The following is a 22,927-nucleotide window of genomic DNA, read 5'->3' as shown; positions in this document are numbered from 1 at the left end:
AACTTTTTTCCCCAATACACAGTAAATTGCTCCTGTTTAAACAGTGATTTTTTTTTTCTTGTTAGATCATCTTGTCCTTTCAGCAAATTTTGTTGAGCATGTGCATGTGTAACTGCTGATCAACATATCTCCAGTAATTAAAAACAGATAATACTGGAAATACTCAGGCAGCATCTGTGGGAGGGTGACGGTCATGGTGTCAATGGATGGTCTTTCATCAGAACCGCTGAGTATTTCCAACATTTTTTGCTTTTATATCCAACATCTGTTATTTTGCTTGTGTAGTATATCTTCTTGTATATGAATGTGCATTTGATTCCAAATGCCTCTAATTCACTCATTCTCTAGATATTCCCTGCAATGTTCAAAATATATGGGGGTGGTCAGCAAATTCATCTTGGCAACGTCACAAGGAGCCCACATAAAAACAAAGATTTTGGCAAATAATTCAAGGAAGGATAACCCCACACAACCTTACATTACGGCTCTTCTATGATCCAACTGGACCTGAACAATTGCAGACGCAGGTGCTTGGGACTGGAAAAATTGGGATTGGAAAAACTCCGCTGGACTCTGGAAAGGTGCCAGCTAATTGGAAAACGGCTAATGTGACGCCACTGTTTAAAAAAGGAGGTAGACAAAAGGCAGGTAACTACAGGCTGGTTAGCTTAATATCCGTAGTTGGAAAATGCTGGAATCCATCATTAAAGAAGAAATAGCAGGACACCTGGAAAAGAATGGCTCAATCAAGCAGACGCAGCACGGATTCATGAAGGGAAAGTCGTGTTTGACGAATTTACTGGATTTTTATGAAGATGTAACAAGTGCGGTTGACAGAGGGGAACCTATGGATGTGGTGTTTTTAGATTTCCAGAAGGTGTTTGATAAGGTGCCTCACAAAAGATTGCTGCAAAAGATTAAGGTATATGGAGTTGGAGGTAAAGTGTTAGCATGGATTGAGGATTGGCTATCTAACAGGAACAGAGAGTTGGAATAAATGGATGCTTTTCTGGTTGGCAGTCGGTGACTAGTGGCGTGCCGCAGGGATCGGTACTGGGACCTCAACTCTTTACCATATACATAGACAGTCTGGAGGAGGGGACCAAGTGTGGGTAACAAAGTTTTTGGATGACACAAAGATGAGTGGGAAAGCGAAATGCGTGGAGGATGTGGAAAGTCTGCAGAGAGATTTGGAAAGGCTGAGTGAGTGGGTGAGGATCTGGCAGATAGAGTATAATGTTGGCAAGTGTAAGGTTATCCACTTTGGAAGGAATAATAGTAAAATGGACTATTATTTAAAAACTCAGTCTGCAGATGATCAAGAAGGCAAATTGAATGTTGGTCTTTATTGTGAAGGGGATGGAGTATAAAAGCAGGGAGATCTTGTTGCAATTGTACAAGGTACTGGTGAGGCCACGACTAGAGTACTGTGTGCAATTTTGGTCCCCTTATTTGCGAAAGGATATATTGGCCTTGGAGGGAGTGCAGAGAAGGTTCACAAGGTTGATACCAGAGATGAGGGGGTTAGGTTATGAGGAGAGATTGTGTAGATTGGGCCTGTACTGGTTGGAGTTTAGAAGGCTGAGGGGAGATCTTATAGAGACATATAAGATAATGAAGGGGCTAGACATGGTAGAGGCAGAGGGATTATTTCCACTTAGAAAGGAAACAAGAACTAGAGGGCATAGCCTCAGAAATAAGGGGGAGTCGATTTAGAAGAGAGTTGAGGAGGAACTTCTACTCCCAGAAGGTAGTAAATCTTTGGAATTCTCTGCCCACTGAAGCAGTGGAGGCTACCTCGTTAAGTGTGTTTAAGTCACAGGTAGATAGATTTCTGATCAGTAAGGGAATTAAGGATAATGGGGAGCAGGCAGTTAAGTGGAACTGAGCCACTATCAGATCAGCCATGAACTTGTTGAGTGGCGGGGCAGGCTCGAGGGGCTAGATAGCCTGCTCCTATTTCTTATGTTTCTTATGTAAAAGCACTGTAGAATTTGATCGGAGAAGCAGAAAGAATAGAAGAGACAAAAATGTGAGGAGTTGCTCCCTCCAATCACAGTTTCTGTCTTTCCTATGCTTGCTGCTCCAACTCCAACAATCACTCATCTCTTGCGGTTGCAACACCTTTCTAATTCAACATAAAAGAAAATAAGAGTATTGGGACCTCCACACCATTGTTAGTGGATCTGGAGGAGGGAAGCTGTCCTTGGCCGGTGTCTGTAAGATGGTGTGAGAAAGACATTGAGAAAGGAGATTGGGGATTGTGGGGAGAAGGAGCTTTTTCAAGGTGAGAGAGAATCATAAAGATTTACGTCTTGGACACAGGCCTTTCGGCCCAACTTGCCATGCCGCTCAGTTTTTACCACTAAGCTAGTCCCAATTGTTCGCGTTTGGCCCATATCCCTCTAACCATCCCATCCATGTAACTGTCGAAATGCTTTTTAAAAGACAAAATTGTACCTGCCTCTACTACTACCTCTGGAGCATGTTGTGGATAATAGATGACGTTGCTCACTTTCAAACGCACACCTTATTTTACTTATTTATGTGTATGATTTACCAATTTCTTTAAAGGATTCTTTTCCTTCTAAACTCTCCTCATGGCCCTGGCTTTCAAATTTACAAACTACTACTGGAACAACAATAACCAAAATGGAAAAATTTAAATTATTTCCTTTCTCTTCTATATTTGTCCAGTAAGTTATTGTGAGTAAAGTTTAAAGAAGAGAAATCTGGGGTAGAGGGAGAAACATATTTTAGGGGAATTTCAGTTTTCTTTGTTCCCCTTGGGTTTTTCTGTAAGTGCTTCCATTATAGAAGTATGGCTCTGTATAAAAGTTCTTCTTGCCTGTTGTTGTGCACGTTTCTTTTTTTAAATTTGATGTGCAGCAAAAGTTGGCAGTCTAGTTGATCTAGAAGAGTCTGATCTTCTTGAGTTTGCTTTAATATCAGCCGCTGGATGAGTACGGAGGGATTGAGTGAATGAAGGAAAGCTGTTAATTATTGTTGGATTCTTGGCTGCCTGCCAGCGCCAAGCCTCTCGTTTCTTTAATATCCTTTAATGGAGGTGTAGAGCGGTTTTGCAAATTCTTGCTTTCAGAACCGTTTGATTTCTAACTTAAATCTTCAAAGCTGCTTTGCCTTCAAGGAGCCCCCGAAGATCAAAAAGTAGCCTTTACAAAAATCTCAAAGAGCCCTTAAAAAAAAAATTAACCCGTGACTCTGAGTGATCTTTCTGACATACCAGTTTTGATTTTTGCTGATTAATTATGACTTGACTGAAAATGATATTCTGTGTTCAGTGATAAGTTCTCTCCTCGCCTTTGTAAGTTAGGTCAATTATTACATCTGTACTGAATCAGGGAATGCACAGGCACTAACAGGTGGATCGCAATGTAAGAAAGTGTAAACCTTCAGAAATGTCCAAATGGCCAAATTTGCAAATTAATTACAGCTGCTATTTATTGCAAACATTTTTTATTTTTGAATTAAATTGCAAAGCTAGAACCCGCTGGCCTGTAAACCAAACATCCGTAGCTTTTGACGTTTGGATTGAAACTGGAGCAGTAAACTTCACTTCAGTTTGACACTGGCAGGAATTCCTGAGGGTAGACGATATGTTCAGTTAACTTTCCCAATACCCATTTTGAAGTTTGGTCTCAGGCACAGTTGCCAATTGGTTACCTCAGACTTGTCATTCCAGGAATCAAGGTTGTGATGAGGAGAATGAAAACGGCGTTATGAAAGCTCTTGGTCAATCCGTTCAAAGCTATCTTGGAATTTGAGTGAGTATAAATACTCAAATATAAATGAGTTTACTGTTTCCGTTCAGTCTTCTGTCAATAGCCTTGTAATGTTTTCGTGCTTGTCTGATATTCAAGATGTATTGCACTCTATTTATGATTTATGAGCATTCTATTTATGAGAGAATTGTAATTGGAGTCACATTTTGTAGAATAATTGTAAACTTAAAACAAGAATGGGAAATGAGGGCTTTTTTTCAGCTCAGCAACTTTTGATTTGATTTTTTAGGGCAGCAAGGTGGCACAATGATTAGACGTAAACAAAGAAAGTTACTGCGCAGGAACAGACCCTTCAGCTCTCCAAGCCTGCACCGACCATGCTACCCATCTGAACTAAAACTCCCTACCATTCCAGGGACCAAATCCTTCTATTCCCATCATTCTTGTATTTGACTAGACGCCCCTTAAAAGTCACTATTGTACCTGCTTCCACTATCTCCCCCGATGGCGAATTCCAGGGACCAAAAGAAAAACTGCTGCCTCATAGCACTAGGGACCCGAGTTCAGTTCCTGCCACTGCCAGTGTCTGTGGCAGTGTGTCCTGCCGCAGACACACACACACTGTCTGTGTGGAGTTTGCCCATTCTCCGTGTCTGCATAAGTTTCTTCCTGGTGTTCTGGTTTCCTCCCATATTCCAAAGATGCATGGGTTAGGCTGATTGGCCATGCTAAATTGCCCCTTAGTGTTTGGGGGACAAGCAGGGCAAATACTAGGGATTCTGTTGTTAGAGAAGGCTGAATGGGCCAAATTGCCGCCTCCTGCACTGTAGAGATTCTATATTATTCAAATAAAAAACATTCATGGAGACTCTGTTGAAACTTGCTATGTTTAAGGATCAATGCGATATGTTGGCATACAACGAGTGAAGATAATTGTTATTGATAAAGCTCTTTATAGGGAGAATTTTGGTTAACTCACACAAGCTTTGCCATATTCTTAAACCTATGTAAGACCAGTGGGAGGATGAAAGAACAGGCCCAAGATGTGAGCACAGTGAGACTGGTGGAAATGTAAAAGAGCGGATCATAGAGCAAAAGTACAACATGAGAATAAAAGAATAGTCCTGAAAGGGTGAAGGAGCTGGCTTGAGAGCAAGAACACAACAGACCAGTGAGAGGATGAAAGGATAGAGCAAGAACACCTGGCCATCGCGATGATGAGAGTTGATGAGCTTGGAGCACAAAAGAGCAGGGCTAAGACCAGAAGCACAAAGAGGACAAATGAATAGGGCCGAGAGTGAGAACACGGGACCAGCAAGAAGATAAAAAGGTTAATGGATTCAAAGTGCAGGAGATTGGTAAGAGGATATAATAGTCAATGGGTTCAGAGCTCACAGAAGACGGGAGAGTGGATAAAGTTATGTTTGGCGCACGATACCAATGAGAGGATAAAAAAATTGCATAGAAACAGAAAATAGGAGCAAGAGTAGGCCACTTGGCCTTTTGTGCCTGCTGCACCATTCCTTATGATAGTGGCTAATCACCCAACTCAGTAACCTGTTCCTGCTTTCCCCCCATATCCTTTGATCCCTTCAGCCCCAGGAGCTATATCTAACATCTCCTTGAAAGCGTACAAGGTTTTGGCTTCAACTATTTTCTTTGGTACAGAATTCCACAGAATGACCACTCTCTGGGTGAAGAAATTTTTCCTCATCTCAATCTAAATGGTCTACCCCATATCCTCAGACTGTGACCCCTGGTGTAAACTCCTTCCAAACCCCCAAAACGTGCCTCTCCTCCCCCCCCCCAATCAAGAACATCCTTCCTACGTGTGACCTACTTAATCATGTTACAATTTTATAGACTTCTGTGAGACCGTGCCTGGTGGGGTGGGTGGGGGGGCTCCCCTTATTCTTTTAAACTCTTAACAGACTCGGATCTCTCCTCGTACATTATTCCTGCCACCCCAGAAGTCAACCTGGTAAACCCCCTCTGCACTTCCTTCATAGCAAGAACATACTTCCTTGGATAAGGAGACCAAAACTGCACACCATTTTAGCTGTGGTCTCACCAAGGCCCTGTATAACTGAAGCAAGCAAGATATCCCTGCTCCTGTACTCTAATCCTCTTGAAATGAAGGCCAACATGTCATTTGACTTCTTCACCACTTGCTGTACTCGCATGTTTACTTTTAGTGATTAGTGCACAAAGACACCCAGGTCTCCTTGCACATTCTGCTCTTTCAATCTATTGCCATTCAGATAATCTGCCTTTCTGTTTTTGCTACTAGAGAATATAAGAACATAAGAAATAGGATCAGGAGTAGGCCATCTAGCCCCTCGAGTCAGTTCCGCCATTCAATAAGATCATGGCTGATCTGATAGTGGTTCAGTTTCACTTAACCGCGTGCTCCCCATAACCCTTAATTCCCTTATTGGCCAAAAATCTATCTATCTGTGACTTAAACACATTTAACGAGGTAACTCTACTGTTTCAGTGGGCAGAGAATTACAAAGATTCAGTACCCTCTGGGAGAAGAAGTTCCTCCTCAACTGTTCTAAATTGACTCCCCCATATTTTGAGGCTGTGCCCCCTAGTTCTCGTTTCCACTCTGTGGAAATAACCTCGCTGCACCTATCCTGTCTAGTCCCTTCATTATCTTGTGTCTCTATAAGATCTCCCCATAACCTTCTAAACTCCAATGAGTACAGGCCGAGTCTACTCGATCTCTCCTCATAGGCTAACCCCCCATCTCTGGAATCAACCTGGTGAATCTTCTCTACACCCCCTCCAAAGCTCATATATCCTTCCTTAAATAAGGGGACCAAAATTGTACACAGTACTCCAGGTGCAACCCCACCAGTACCTTGTACAATTGCAACAAGACCTCCCTGCTTTTATACTCCATCCTTCTCGCGACAAAGGCCAACATTCCATTTGCCTTCTTGATCACCTGCTACACCTGCAAGCTGAGTTTTTGTGATTCATGCACAAGGACCCCCAGGTCCCTCTGCACAGTAGCATGTTGTAATTTTTCACCGTTTAAATAATAGTCCATTTTACCATTATTCCTTCCAAAGCAGATAACCTCTCACTTACCAATGTTATACTCCATCTGCCAGATCCTTGCCCACTCACTTAGCCTATCTAAATCTCTCTGCAGATTTTGTGTCCTCCACGCAATTTGCTTTCCCACTCATCTTTGTGTCATCCACAAACTTTGTTGCCCTACACTTGGTCCCTTCCTCCAGATCGTCTATGTATATGGTCAACAGTTGAGGCCCCAGCACCGATCCCTGCGGCGCCACTAGTCACCGACTGCCAACTGGAAAAGCACCCATTTATTCCGACTCTCTGCTTTCTGTTAGATAGCCAATCCTCAATCCCTGCTAACACTTTACCCCCAACTCCATGTACCTTTATCTTACGCAGCAACCTTTCGTGAGGCACCTTATTGAATGCCTTCCGGAAATCTAAAAACACCACATCCACCGGTTCCCCTCTGTCAACCGCACTCATTATATCTTCATAAAATTCCAGTAAATTTGTCAAACATGACTTTCCCTTCATGAATCCATGCTGCGTCTCCTTGATTAAATCATTTTTTTCCAGGTATCCTGCTATTTCTTCCTTAATGATAGATTCCAGCATTTTCTCAGCTACGGATGTTAAGTTAACCAGCCTGTAGTTACCTGCCTTTTGTCCATCTCCCTTTTTAAACAGTTAAGGGAGTTACATTAACTGTTTTCCAATCAGCTGGCTCCTCCCCAGAGTCCAGCAAATTTTGATAAACTACAACTAATGTATCAGCTATTACTCCTGCCGTTTCTTCCAGTACCCTGGGATGCGTTCCATCCGGACCCGGGGACTTGTCTACCTTTAGTTCCATTAGCCTACCCAGCACTACCTCTTTAGTAATAGTGATTGTTTTAAGGTCCTCATAAGAACATAAGAAATAGGAGCAGGAGTAGGCCATCTAGCCCTTCGAGCCTGCCCCGCCATTCAGTAAGATCATGGCTGATATGAAGCGGATCAGTTCCACTTGCCCGCTTTCTCCCCATAACCCTTAATTCCCCTGTCCATCAAAAACCTATCTACCTGTGACTTAAATATATTTAGCAAGATAGCCTCCACCACTTCAACAGGCAGAGAATTTCAGAGATTCACCACCCTTTGAGTGAAGAAGTTCCTCCTCAACTCTGATCTAAACTGCATCCCCCTTATCTTGAGGCTGTGCCCTCAAGTCCTCACCCCCTACAGTCCCATGACCGTCAGTTATCGGTATGCTATTTGTGTCCTCCACTGTGAGGACTGACGCAAAAAACTTGTTTAAGGCCTTGGCCATTTCATCGTTTCCCATTATTAAATCTCCCTTCTCATCTAAGGGTCCAACATTTACTTTAGCCACTCTTTTCCGTTTTATATATTTGTAAAAACTTTTACTATCAGTTTTTATATTTTGTGCTAGTTTACGTTCATAATCTATCTTTCTTTATTGCTTTCTTAGTAGTTCTTTGTTTGTTTTGAAGCTTTCCCAATTTTCTGGTTTCCCCACTAATTTTGGCCATTCTGTATGCATTGGTTTTTAATTTGATACTCTCCTTTATATCCTTAGTTATCCGTGGCTTGTTATCCCTTTTCTTACATTCCTCCTTTTTCATTGGAATATATTTTTGCTGAGTTCTGAGAAAAATTTCCTTAAAAATCCTCCATTGTTCCTCAGCTGTCCCACCAACTAGTCTGTGTTCCCACTCTGCATTAGCCAACTCCGCCCTTATCCTATCGTACTCCTTGTTCAAGCAGAGAACACTGGTTTGGGACCCTACTTTTTCACCCTTCATCTGTATTAGAAATTCAACTATATTGTGATCACTCATTCCAAGAGGATCCCTCACAAGGAGATTATTAATTTTACCTGTCTCATTACAGAGGACCAGATCCAAGATAGCTCTTTCCCTCGTAGGTTCTGTAACATACAGTTCGAGGAAACTATCTTGACAGCATTCTAAGAACTCTTCCTCAAGTCCGCCACATCCGACTTGAGTTGACCAATCAATATGGAGGCTAAAATCCCCTTTGATTATTGCTGTTCCGTTTTTACATGCATCTGTTATTTGTTTGTTTGTAACCTGTCCCACCTCAATGTTATTTAGGGGCCTATAGACTACGTCCACCAGTGACTTTTTCCCCTTATTATTCCTTATCTCCACCCACATTGATTCCACATTTTGCTCCTTAGAGCCTATATTGTCTCTCACTATTGCCCTGATGTTACCCTTAATTAACAGAGCCACCCCACCTTCTTTTCCTTCCTGTCTATCCTTCCGAATTGTCTGATACCCCTGGATATTCAGTTCCCAGTCCTGGTCACCCTGCAACCAAAGTGGATAACCTCACATTTATCCACATTATACTGCATTTGCCTTCGCACTCAACTTGTTCAAATCACACTGAAGCATCTCTGCTCATCCTCCCACCCAACCTTGTGTCATCTGCAAACTTGGAGATATTAAATTTAGTTCCTTCTTCTAAATCATGAATACACATTGTGAATAGCCGGGGTTCCAGTACTGATATATGTGTTACCCAGCTAGTCACTGCCTGCCACTTGGAAAAAGATCCGTTTATTCCTACTCTTTGTTTCCTGTCTGCCAACCAGTTTTCTGTCCATTTCCATATTTATCCTTGATCCCATGTGCTCTAATTTTGCACACTAATCTCTTTTATGTGGGATGTTGTCAAAAGCTTTCTGGAAGTCCAAATAGACCACGTCCACTGGCCCACCTCACATCAGCTCTACTAGTTACGTGCTTGAGGAATTCTGGTAAATTTGTCAAGTATGATTTCCTTTCGTAAGTCCAGGCTGACTCGTTCCAATCCTGTCACTGCCTTCCAAGTGCTTTGCTATTAAATCTTTTCTAATGGACTGTAGTGGTTTCCCCATGACTGACCAATGTCAGGCCGACTGGTGTATAATTCCCTGTTATCTTTTTACCTTTTTTAAATAATGGGATTACACTAACTGTACTCTAGTCTGTTGGAGAGTTTATAGAATCTTGGAAGCTGATCACCAGCGCATCAATTATGTACTCCGGGATATAGATTATCAGGCCCTGGGGATCTATTGGTTTTCAATCCCATCAATTTCCCCAACACCATTTCCCTACAATACTGATTTCCTTTAGTTCCTCCTCACTAAACCATGTGTTCCCAACATTTGTGGGACTTTATTTATGATGTCCTTTGTCAAGACAGAAGTATGTTTTTGTTGGCCAGCATTTCTTTGTTCACCATTATAAATTCCCCTATTTTTGACTGTAAGGAGCCGTACGTTTGTCTTCAACAATCTTCTTCACATACCTATATTATAATTCAGGTCAGAAACTCCGAAGTGTTTTATGAAGCCTGCCTGGATAGTAAGTTTTGCAGTTTGTTTTTGGCTTGTCAATGAATCTTCCCTCTCACAATGCAGGGTCACAAAAGATACCAGAAAGTACCTGAGGTCCAGAATAAAAATCAACAAAACCCCATTTAAGCCATTGAAGCAGCAATAAAAGGACCTCTAACCAGACAGCCTGGCAACAATAAAAAAAGCCAAAGCTGATTTTAAAAAAATTTCTTAAAGGTACACTAATGTCAAATTATAGATGCTTTTACAGTCAATTTCTAAGTGAGTGAGTGGGTTCAGAAACTGGAGAGAGGATAAAGACAGCATTCAAAATAAAGTGTAATGTCACAGGAAAGCAGGCAAGTATTTGTCTGATGAGTACTTCTCTTTTTTTCTCTCTCTATAAACTAGGGAATTTGTTCAAACTAGGAGCTGAGAATTTTCTTCCCCTTTTATATTGATGTGGCCATTGTTGGTTAGGCCAGCATTTTTATTGTCCGTCCCTAATTGCACTCCAGAAAGTGGTGGTGAGCTGCAGCCTTGAATTGGTACATTCCACCTACAGTGCTGTTAGGAAGGGAGTCCCAGGATCCTGACACAGGGACAGCAATAAAGCAAGAAAGGATGGTGTGTGGCTTGAAGGGGAGTTGCAAGTTTGGAAGATGTTGTCAAGGGAATTAAAAACTTCAACTGAGCAGTTAGAAATAGTGCATGATTAATAAGAATATTAGCACAGAGCAAGTCTAGAGGCATTAATTAAAATTAATTAGCAAGATACAAATTATATTGTAAAAGAGAGAATAGTGGATTTTTAAAAGATTTTTGTACGCACATCTGAGACCTGTTGCTTGCAATTCCTTCACCTTGTGGGGACTTCAGAACATTTTGCAGATCTTGTCAGACCATGTGTATAAAATGTGTGTTCAGCTGCTTAATTGTCTTGAGTGGATATAAAGGGGGATTTGTCCATGCTGTGGCTCAGAGGTGCCAGTCTTGCCTCTGACTCAGAATATTAAGAGAATGTTGTCTGTCCATCATAGTCGATGATGGACAGACAACCTTGACGCCATTAGTCATTTTGAGGCTGGATGCGGTGTGTCCGAAGATGACTGATCAGGCCAGTTCGCGCATGGAATGTCCTGGCACATATTGGACAGACTTGTGTAGGCACTGTAGTTGTTGCACTGGTGGCTGTGGAGTTGTGCTTCAGCGATGCACCTTGCTTTGTAAGCTTGACAGCCCTTGTGGATGAAGCAGTGCCAGATAGGGAGGTTTTGTGCCAGCGTTTCCCAGGTGGTCGTGTCTATGCCAAGTGACTTCAGGGAGGCCTTGAGTATGTCTTTGTAATGTTCCTTCTGCCCTCCATGCAAGCGTCTGCATGCAGAGTGTTCCCCAAAAAGGAGCTGCTTGGGTATGTGCTCGTCCGGCATACGGATGACATGACCTGCCCACCGGGTCTGTGCTCTCATCAGCAGTATGCGGACTGATGGTAGACTTGCTTTAGAGAGAACTTCTGTGTCTGGTACTTTGTCTCGCCATCTGATGCGTAATATTCTGCAAAGACAAGTCACGTCGAAATGATTGAGCTGTCTTGCATGCCTTCAATACACAGGCCACAGGCATCCAGGAGAGTAGTGAGCACCATGGCGCTGTAACCTTCAGTTTTGTTGCTGGGCTGATTCCTCAACATTCTCATACAGTTGAGCACAATCTGCTGAAAGCAGAACTTGCCTTTGCTATTCTGCATTAACTTCTGTATCAATAGTCAGTGCTTGAGAGAGGGTGCTGCCAAGACAAGTGAATTTGTTCATTGCCTGTAGTTTCTGCCCTTTGATTGTGACTGTGGGTTCTGTGTATGGTGCATGACTTCGGTCTCCAGATCGCCTATGTAAATTGTAAACTACTGGGGCCTCAACTGTTTACAATTTACATAGACTATCTGGAGGAGGGGGCTGAGTGTAGGGTAACGAAATTTGCTGATGACACGAAGATGAGTGGAAAAGCAAATTGCGTGGAAGGCGCGGAAAGTCTGCAGAGAGATCTGGATAGGCTGAGTAAGTGGGCGAGGACCTGGCAGATGGAGTATGATGTTAGCAAATGTGAGGTTATCCACTTTGGTAGAAATAATAAGAGGAGGGATTATTATTTAAAGGGCGAAAAGCTGCAGCGTGCTACAGTGCAGAGGGACCTGGGGGTCCTTGTGCACGAATCGCAAAAACCCAGTCTGCAGGTGCAGCAGGTGATCAAGAAGGCAAATGGAATGTTGGCCTTTATAGCGAAGGGGATAGAATATAAAAGCAAGGAGGTCTTGCTGCAACTGTACAGGGCACTGGTGAAGCCACAACTGGAGTACTGTGTGCAGTTTTGGTTGCCGCATTTGTGAAAGGATATGTTGGCCTTAGAGGGACTGCAGAGAAGGTTCACTAGGCTGATACCGGAGATGAGGGGGTTAGCCTATGAGGAGAGATTGAGTAGACTGGGTCTGTACTCGTTGGAGTTTAGAAGGCTGAGGGGGGATTTTACAGAGACATAAGGGCTAGATAAGGTAGAGGTAGAGAGATTCTTCCCGCTTAGAAAGAATAGCAGAACTAGAGGGCACAGCCTCAAAATAAAGGGGCGGGGGGGGCAGTTTAGTTTGGAGTTGAGGAGGAACTTCTTCACTCAAAGGGTGGTGAGTCTCTGGAATTCTCTGCCCATTGAAGTGGTGGAGGCTACCTCGCTGAATATATTTAAGTCACGGGTAGATAAGTTTCTGATAGACAAGGGAATTAAGGGTTATGAGGAGAAAGCAGGAAAGTGGATCTGATCCACTTCAGATCAGCCATGATCTTATTGAATGGCGGGACAGGCTCAAAGGGCTAGATGGCCTACTCCTGCTCCTGTTTCTTTTTAATGTTGATGGTGAGTCCAAAGTTGTCACAAGCCGTGGAAAATTTGTCCATACTGACTTGCATCTCTGGCTCAGAGCCAGTATACAGGGTGCAGTCATCGGCAAAGAGGAAGTCTCTTGGAACAGTCTCCTTCACTTTGGTAATAGCTTGAAGTCATCTCAGGTTGAAGAGCTTCCCATCCACTCTGTACTTGAGGCTGATTCCGGCAATGCTGTCCTGGAAGGCATCGTTCAGCATGGCAGTGAACATCTTGCTGAACATTGTGGGTGTGAGCACAGAGCCCTGTTTGACGCCATTGGTGACTGGAAATGCCTCAGAGGATTCTCTGCCATCCAGTACTCTGGCCATCATGGAACTGGCGTACCGTCTGAATGAATTTGGGGGGTGGTGGTGGGGGGTGCGGGGGGTAGGGGAGGAGGAGGAGATGTGGGCAACTGAACTTCGACATGATCCTCCGCAGGCTTTGTTGGCTGACGGTGTCGAAGGCTTTCGCGAGATCAACAAAGGTTGTGCAGAGCTAGCGATTCTGCCCCTGACACTTCTGAAGTTGGCGCGCAGCAAAAGTCATATCAATAGTCCTGCGACCTTTACGGAAGCCACATTGTGACTCTGGAAGCAGGCCCAGCTCCAGATGATTGACCAGACGATTCAGCAGGACTCTTGTGAGCATTTTTCCTGCGATGGAGAGCAGTGAGATTCCTTGGTGATTGTCACATACTTGTGGATTGCCCTTCCTCTTGTAGAGGTGTACGGTGGAAGCATCTTTTAAGTTCCTGAGGAATGGATCCTTGCTTCCAAAAGGACTGGAACAAATCGGTGAGCTTCTTGATAAATACAGGACCAGCAGCTTTGCAGATCCCTGCGCGTATGACATCTGCCCCTGGGGCTTTGCCACTGGATAGCTGGCTGACAGCTTTCGTGACCTCGGCTACTACCGGTGGGTCATCCATGGCACTGTTGATATCGACCTGGGGAATCCTGCCTATTGCCTCATCGTTAATAGATGACGGTTGGTTGAGGACAGCTTCAAAGTGTTCAGCCCATCTCTGCAGGATCTGAGCCCCCTCTGTGATGAAAATTGTACCATCTGTACTCAGGAGGAGGGAACTCCCGAGAGATTGAGATCGTAGAGAGTGTTGAGGGCTTCATAGAATCATTTCAAGTCGTTTCCGTCAGTGTATCCCTGTATTTCATCTGCCTTGGCGCTCAGCCAGGCATCCTGCATTTTACGCAATTTATTCTGAACTGTCCTGCGAGCACTGGTAAAAGCATTTTTCTTGGCAGCTGATGATGGGTCGTTCTGACAGGCCTGATGAAGATGATGCTTTTCAACAAGTAGAGCCTGTATCTCCTCATCATTCTCATCGAACCAGTCATGCTGCTTGCGGGTAGAGGGCCCGAGCATCATCTGTGCAGATGAATGGACAGCATCCCTGAAGCGTTCCTAGTTGTCCTCAGTGCTGCCTGCGAGGTGTAGGTCAGTAAGCATGATTTCTAAGTCTTCAGCCAGTGCTGAAGCTATGCTAGGGTTCTTTTAGCTTGGCCGCATTTGATTTTTTTTTCACAACCTTGCTTCCTTGTGGTCGCCTCTTGGGTCTGATGCGGAGCCTCATTTTGGGGACAATGAACCTGTGATTTGTCAAGCAGTCAGCACCACACACGGCCCTGGTCACCCTGACATCCTGCCTGTCTTTTCTCCTGACAATGACATAGTCAGTAAGATAGAACATAGAACACTACAGCACAAACAGGCCCTTCGGCCCACGAGTTGCGCCGATCACATCAACACCTACCAATCTATAGACCTATCTATAACCCCCAATCCCATTAAACCCCATATACTCATCCAGAAGTCTTTTAAAAGACCCCAGCGAGTTCGCCTCCACCACAACTGACGGCAGCCGATTCCATTCACTCACCACCCTCTGAGTGAAAAACTTACCCCTAACATCACTTCTGTACTTTCCTCCCCGCACCTTAAATCTGTGTCCTCTCGTAGCGACCATTTCAACCCGGGGAAATAGCCTCTGAGAATCCACCCTATCTATTCCTCTCAACATCTTATAAACTTCTATCAGGTTGCCTCTCAACCTTCGTCTCTCCAGGGAAAAGAGTCCCAGCTCCCTCAACCTAACTTCATAAGGCATGCCTCCCAGTCCAGGCAACATCCTTGTAAATCTCCTCTGTACCCTTTCAGTAGCTTCTACGTCTTTCCTATAGTGAGGCGACCAGAACTGCGCACAGTACTCCAAATGAGGCCTGACAAGGGTCTTATAAAGTTGCAGCATTACCTCCCGACTCCTAAACTCAATCCCTCGATTAATGAAGGCCAGTACACCATACGCCTTCTTGACCACCTCCTCCACCTGCGAGGCCGATTTAAGAGTCCTGTGGACCCGGACCCGAAGATCCTTCTGCTCTTCAACACTACTAAGACTCTTGCCCTTGATAGTGTACTCGTTCATCCCGTTGGTTCTGCCAAAATGGACGACTACACATTTATCCGTGTTGAAGTCCATCTGCCACTTCTTTGCCCAGTCCTGCATCCTATTTATGTCCTGCTGCAACTTCTGACATCCTTCCAGACCATCCACAACACCACCGACCTTCGTGTCATCAGCGAACTTACTTACCCATCCCTCCACTTCCTCATCCAGGTCATTTATGAAAATGACAAACAGCAAGGATCCTAGAACAGATCCCTGGGGCACTCCACTGGTGACTGACCTCCATTCAGAAAAAGACCCATCCACAACCACTCTCTGCCTTCTGCAGGCAAGCCAGTTCTGGATCCACAAGGCCAAAGGCCCTTGGATCCCATGCCCTCTCACCTTCTCAAGAAGTCTTGCATGGGGAACCTTATCAAACACCTTGCTGAAGTCCATGTACACCACGTCCACGGCACTTCCTTCATCAATGTGTTCAGTCACATTATTGAAGAACTCAACGAGGCTCGTAAGGCACGACCTGCCCTTGACAAATCCATGCTGACTATTCCTGATCATGTCAAACCTCTCCAAATGCTCGTAAATCTTGTCCCTCAGAAGCCTCTCCATCAGCTTACCAACCACTGAGGTCAGACTCACCAGTCGGTAATTTCCCGGGCTGTCCCTGTTCCCTTTCTTGAAAATAGGAACTACATCCGCAATCCTCCAATCTTCCGGAACCTCCCCCGTCTCCATTGACGACGCAAAGATCATCGCCAGGGGCTCTGCAATCACTTCCCTCGCCTCCCACAGTATCCTGGGGTACATCCCATCTGGTCCCGGCGACTTAGCTATCTTGATAGAATTCAAAAGTTCTAACACATCCTCCTCCTTAATATCCACATACTCAATCTTTTCCATCTGCTGCAAATCCGTAGCAAAATCTCCCAGATCAGCTTCCACTGTGAATACTGAGGCAAAGTACTCATTAAGCACCTCTGCCATTTCTTCTGGTTCCACACAGACCTTTCCCCCTTCACCTTTTATAGGGCCTATCCCTTCTCTTCTCATCCTTTTACCTTTCACATATTTATAGAAGGCTTTGGGATTCTCCTTAATCTTACCCACCAAGGTCTTCTCATGACCCCTTCTGGCTCTCCTAATTTCCCTTTTAAGCTCCTTTCTACAGTCTTTATACTCCTCAAGATCCTTAACCTCTCTTGGTTCCCTGAACCTTTTGTACACCTTCCTTTTCCTCCTGACTAGGTTCAACACAGCCTTTGTGCACCACGGTTCCCGCGACCTACCAAAACCTCCTTGTCTCATCGGAACGTTGTCATGCTGAGCTCCAGACAAACATTCCTTGAATATCCGCCACCTTCCTTCGGTACTTTTCCCTAAGAACGCCTCCTTCCAGTTTATTTGTCCAAGTAACTTCCTGACTTCTTCGTATCTCCCCTTACTCCAGACAAACACCTTCCTAGCCTGCCTGACCCTATCTCGTTCCAATGCAATTGTGAAGGAGATAGAATTATGGTCACCATTCCCAAGATGCTGTCCTACCGAGAGATCCATCACCTGCCCTGGTTCATTCACCAGTACCAGGTCAAGTACAGCCTCACCCCTCGTAGGCTTATCCACATACTGTGTCAGGAAACCTTCCTGAACACACCTAACAAACTCCTCCCCATCCAAACCCCTTACCCTAGGGATATTCCAGTCGATGTTTGGGAAATTGAAGTCTCCCATCACGACAACTCCGTTATTAATACATCTCTCCAGAATCTGTTTCCCTATCTGCACTTCAACTTCCCTGTCACTATTGGGCGGCCTATAGAATGCACCCAGCAAAGTTTTCGACCCTTTGCTGTTCGTAACTTCCACCCACAGAGACTCTGTAGATAGTCCCTCCACGGCATCCTCTTTCTCTGCAGCCATGACACTGTCCCTGATCAACAGTGCCACTCCACCACCTCTTCTGCCACCCTCCCTGTCCTTCCTGAAGCATCTGAAACCTGGCACCTGAAGTACCCAGTCCTGTCCCTGAGACATCCAAGTCTCCGTAATGGCCACCACATCGCATTCCCAAGCAGCAATTCACGCCCTAAGCTCATCTACCTTATTCACTACACTCCTTGCATTAAATATGTACACTTCAGCCCCTCAGTCTGGGCATTTCCCTTCTCCACCCAATGTCTAACCTCCCTCTCATACTGCCTGCAGTCCTCCCCTACCTGGGAGCTAACCTCCTCCATCCCAGTCTCCCCATCACAATTCCCTCCCCCCATCCTTTCTAGTTTAAAGTCCCCCCGGTAGCCTTAGCCAGTCTTCCCGCCAAGATATTAGTCCCCTTGGGATTTAAGTGCCACCCGTCCTTACTGTACAGGTCCCACCTACCCCTAAAGAGGTCCCAGTGATCTAGGAACCGAAATCCCTGCCCTCTGCACCAGTCCCTCAGCCACACATTCAGCCTCCACCTCATTCCATTTCTTCCCTCATTCTCCCGTGGCACAGGCAGCAATCCTGAGATTACTACCTTCGCTTTTCTGTTCCTCAGCTGCCTACCCAGTTCCCTATAGTCCCTTTTCACGAGTGCCTCCCTCTTCTTGCCTACGTCAGTAGTACCTATATGCACTACAACCTCTGGTTCCTCACCCTCCCCTTTCAGGATGTCTGGGACACGCCCAGAGACATCCCGAATCCCAGCCCCAGGGAGACAAACCACCATCCGCGACTCCCGTCTACGTCCACAAAAACGCCTGTCCGCCCCCCTCACTGTGGAGTCCCCTATTAGCACTACCTTTCTTCTCTCTTTTTTGATTTTTTGACTTACTGGCTCAGCTCCAGAGACCTGGCCACCGCTTCCTCCCTCAGATGAGCTGTCCCCCCCAGTAGTACTCAGGCCGGAGTACTTATTTTGAAGGGGGACATCCACCGGTGTGCTCTCCATCACCTGAGATTTCTCCTTCCTAATAGTTACCCAAGTGCCCTCTTCCCGTTGCCCTGGTGTGACCACTTGCTGATAGCTCCTGTCTATAACCTCCTCACTCTCCCGAATGAGCCGAAGGTCCTTGAGCTGCATTTGCAGCTCCTTAACCTGGTTCCGTAGGGTCTGCAGCTCCGCACGCCGAGCACAGGTGTGGATGCCTGGTAGACCAGGAGCTTCCAAGACCTCCCACATGTTGCATTGGCAACAACATACAGGTCTTACACCCATACTTGCCCCTTTTAGCAACCCAGAGGAAAAAGTAAAAAAAAACTTATAACTTACCTTATCTCTTTGGCCCTGTGAGCCAAAGCCCCTACAGCACACACAAAAACAAAAGCAGTCTTACCTGCTCTCAGACAGAGCCCCTCTCTCTCTCTCTTTTTTAGGTTAGAGGAGGGGGGAGGGCTGGGATACTCTACCTATGTAGAGTATCGGGAATCCCCTCCGGTCTAATTTATAGTAGGGTGAAAAAAAAACTTGACCCGAGTGCCCTCGCAACTACTTCCGGGGTAAAACTTAAAGCAAGCAAAAAAAAACCCCACTAAAACAAAGTTAGTTTTTAAAAGAAAGAAAAAGTCGCTGTACTCACCCACAAACTCTCCACTCGCAAATCGCAGCCTCTCTTCCGTGCTCCCACGGAACAATGAGGCCGGATCCCCGAGGTGAGTAAGCTTTTAAAGGTGAAAAAAAAACTTGACCCGAGTGCCCTCGCAACTACTTCCGGGGTAAAACTTAAAGCAAGCAAAAAAAAACCCACTAAAACAAAGTTAGTTTTTAAAAGAAAGAAAAAGATGCCAATGCTTAGGGCGGAGGTCTTGTTATGGGTAGGCAGACAGAAGGTTGTGTTGGTGATGAGGTCGTGTGCTGCACAGGTCTTCATTAAGAGTAAACCATTACTGTTACACCTGCCCACTCCATGCATCCCAATGAGTCCCTGCCAGATTGCAGAGTCACACCCTACTCTTGCATTGAAATTGCCAAGCAAGATCAGCTTGTCGGTACTGCTCACTGCTCATAGTAGGGCACCTAGTTCTTCGTAGAACTTGTCTTTCATCTCGTCCCAGGTTGTTCATTGTGGGGGCGTAGGCACTGATCAGGGTGGCTTGACTTCTGTTCTGTAGTGGAAGCTGTAATGTCATAAGGGTTGTTCACACCCTTGGGTAGACTAGCAAGTTTCCAAACCAAGTGACTCCTGATGGCGAATTCAATTCCAGCATCACGACGCTCATCGCTGTTGCGACCGCTTCAGAAAAATGTGTATCCATCTCCAGTTTCAGTCAACTGACGTACGTTGGCAAGATGAGTTTCACTCAGCTGCAATGCCAAGTTGTATCTTGCAAGCTCTCTGGCAACTAAGGCTGTTCTTCTCTCTGGTCTTCTGCTGTAGGGTTGTCCAAAAGTGTGCGCACATTCCAAGTGCCAGTGGTGAGCGGTGTCACCTTGTGTCTTATTTTGTTTGTTTGACTGCAAGATGGGATCCCCGCCAGCTGCCGTCAAGTGGCCAGGGTGCAGTGAAGCAGGCAATGTTTAGGGCACCTTTTCTAGCCCCTTCCTCATTTTACGGAGGTGAGCAGTGCGTTCCTGAAGAGGACTGCTCAGCCGCCCAGGTAGACGCTGAGTTTCACTGCTGTTCCAGTCAGCGGAAAACGACTGTTAGACCTGAGCCGCCTGTATGCCGGTCCGTGACTGCAACTCCCAGTATATCTGCATCTGTTGCTTCGTCGCTCGCCCATCGCCACAGGACTTCAAAGGTTGAACAGGACGATGATGATGATGGTGTTGAAACTAGCACTTGATTTGGATTAAAGTGAGGGAGAGTTGCGCAATGTCAGGGTGTATGGGATGTCAGGGAGGAGTAGTACTCTCTGGGGGGAACATGTCGCGACCTTTTCAGGGCAGTTTGTCCATCCTTTGTCTCCACCTGGCACTCAGCTCTAACCTGTGGCTCCCTGTAGTTGTTTGCATGTGACAGCAACCACATCCTGGGCGATGGCTTCAACAAGCCGGCTAAACCAGGTGAGGGTAGCCAACAGGCCTCAACCCTCAGTGAGATAGGGAGATGTCTGTCCCAGCGTGTGAAGACAGACTCTGGCGGATTTGAGCAGATGAGACCAATGGAAGGTCCAGCGGTCAAGAAGGTGGCTCTGCAAGCGTTGTGGAACGCAAAGAACAGGACAAGATACAGAAGACATCCTGGTCATCCACTGCGCCTAGTCCCATCTCCACCTGTCTTGACTCTTGTCTTGCCACTGGATCCAGATGGGAATTGGGAAGAGAGAGTGAGGCTGACGTTGTGCATTGAGAGAATAAGCCCTACTCGAATACGTAGTGCAGGCTGACACTTCAGTCCAGTACTCCATGATTGGTAGGTAGGATGTTGTTATAAAGTGAGACCAACAGAAGTGACAGAGAAGACAGATGTATCATGTGATGTCCTTTTACATACATCTAATATTTAGTAAAATATTGATTCTCTACTTCACCATCCAGCTTCAGAATGAATTAACGTGGTAGCAGAGAATGGTTCTTTAAAACAGTGGTTCCTAATCTTTTGTATGACATGGCACACCTCTATACTGTAAAAGCGTCTGTGCGCAGTATGATGGCATGGTGTTTAGCACTGCTCTATCAAAACATCAGAGACTAGGATTCGACTTCTGGTTTGGGTCACTGTCTGTGTGGAATCTGCTCATTCTCCCCGTGTCTGCGTGGGTTTTCGCCCAAAGCCCGAAAGACATGCTGGTTAGGTGTATTGGCCATGCTAAATTCTCTCTCTCTCTCTACATCTAAACAGTCGCCGGAGTGTGGCAACCAAGGGATTTTCAGATAACTTTTTTGCAGTGTTAATTGTAAGCCTACTTGTGACACTAATAAATAAACTAAACCTAACGTTTTGAAGCACATTTCCAATTTTCTGTCGTCTTCCCTTAGTGGGAATTTGTTTTTAAACTTCTCCTTGTCTCTCGCTTGTTTTTTATTCTCCCTGTCTCTCTCGTTCTCCCAAGGTTTTTGCACCCTTATTGAGTTTTTGATTTTTGTGCAGGTACATGAGATACTTGCTTCAGGTCGAAGTCCTGTTGGTCATGCGCATATGCCTTACCAACATGAAAAATCAAAATCGTGCACGTGTTTTTTTTTTCTCGACCAGCGCATATGTGAGGGGCCCAAAATTTGTTGAATCTTGGCAATGCCAACCATAGAGCTGAAAACTAGGTTTGTTTTTAATGTAATTATCTGAATTTTGAATATTTTGAATTTTTTTTCATGGCACGCTGGTTTGGAATCACTGGTTCAAAGGTAAAGATTTTTCAGGCAGATGATTGTAATCTGATTATTTCTGTGATGAATGGCTAAAAGTAAGTGTAAATCATCAGCATATGATCACCCACCTTTTTTTTTGAATTCTTTGAATTCGAACCTTAGGACCAGTGGAAAAAAATGAAGTGAATGTGTGTTACATCCTTACTGAAGAAAAAACAAAGATATGGTCTTGGCATTTTTGTTCCTCAGTGAAAGTAAAATCAGAAGCAAAGTATGTTGTGAGCTGGTTACCCATCAGCTGGATACTGATGAATGTTAGATCTTCTATTAAGTTTCATGGATGAAATTTACTAGATGACCTACTAGAAACCTACAAGGCATGGTTAGACTTCGATAAATTTCAAAAGATGGGTGGTCATTTCATAGGCTTTAACAGATTGTGTAAGGGATTGCAGAAATTCAACTTGACAAATCTTGATTCAGTGCTCCTACTTAAAATTGCTGAGTTGTACTAAGGAGTCGTAGGAAGCTCCTAGTCTTAACTGACAGTCTGTTCTCAGAAAAAGACATCCTTTTTGGATGAAATGTCTGCTGCTTTAAAGAAAATCCTGGCAATGATTTTTCAACACCCTTATTAGTGCAAATTTCACATTCTACAGTATCATAAAGGGCGGAGAACTCGATTATTGTGGCATTTTAAGATCGTTCAGATACAGGATGCAAGTGCAATGCAAAAGAAGAGTGGCAGACGGAAGTAGTGAAAATGAAGGCATTTTTTATTAGATCCGGCAGACGATAGGATTGGAATAATAATAATAATAATGGATGAATGAACCACAGGGATGCCCAGGGAACGTTAACAAACGGTTCAGATACTACTCAGAGTAACACGATGATGAACTGTCCAATTTGAACAGCAATGTTTTCAAAATGACACATGACATAGAATTTGTCATCATAATGATCAGTCTGAGGGAATTGTACTAATCACAAGAAGCTTTGGTGTACTAATGTGTTGTGGCTGTGGATTCATTTAATTCCATGTTAGATAGTGGTTGCACCTCAACAGTGTGTGGAACTGTTTGTTTAAAATGTTATTTGGATTTACCCAGTGATGAGGATTGAAGTAAGGCCAAGGATTAACAAGAACAAAGAACAACCCAGCACGGGAAACAGGCCCTTCGGCCCGATGAGCCCGCGCCGCCGCATCCTCCTACACCTACCCTGCC

General features: G+C 44.8%; 1 protein-coding gene across 5 annotated transcripts in view; it reads left to right on the top strand.

Moving 5' to 3' along the window:
* Nucleotides 1-22,927, top strand: part of tbl1xr1a (TBL1X/Y related 1a) — a 192,223-nt gene that overhangs the window by 118,897 nt on the left and 50,399 nt on the right. For 4 of the 5 annotated variants that reach the window (XM_080185618.1, XM_080185619.1, XM_080185615.1 and 1 more), the window contains one exon: nt 3,704-3,785. The exons of the other annotated variant lie outside the window; for it this stretch is intronic. The gene's annotated coding sequence lies outside the window, so the exon portion shown is untranslated. The remainder of the gene's footprint in view (nt 1-3,703; nt 3,786-22,927) is intronic. 5 annotated transcript variants of the gene reach the window in all.

Source organism: Carcharhinus amblyrhynchos, chromosome 3 (genome assembly GCF_965287045.1).
Source record: "Carcharhinus amblyrhynchos chromosome 3, sCarAmb.v2.hapA, whole genome shotgun sequence".
Lineage (NCBI taxonomy): Eukaryota > Metazoa > Chordata > Chondrichthyes > Carcharhiniformes > Carcharhinidae > Carcharhinus > Carcharhinus amblyrhynchos.
The sequence above is the reverse complement of the archived record's forward strand: the minus strand, read 5'-3'. Positions and strand labels throughout refer to the sequence as shown.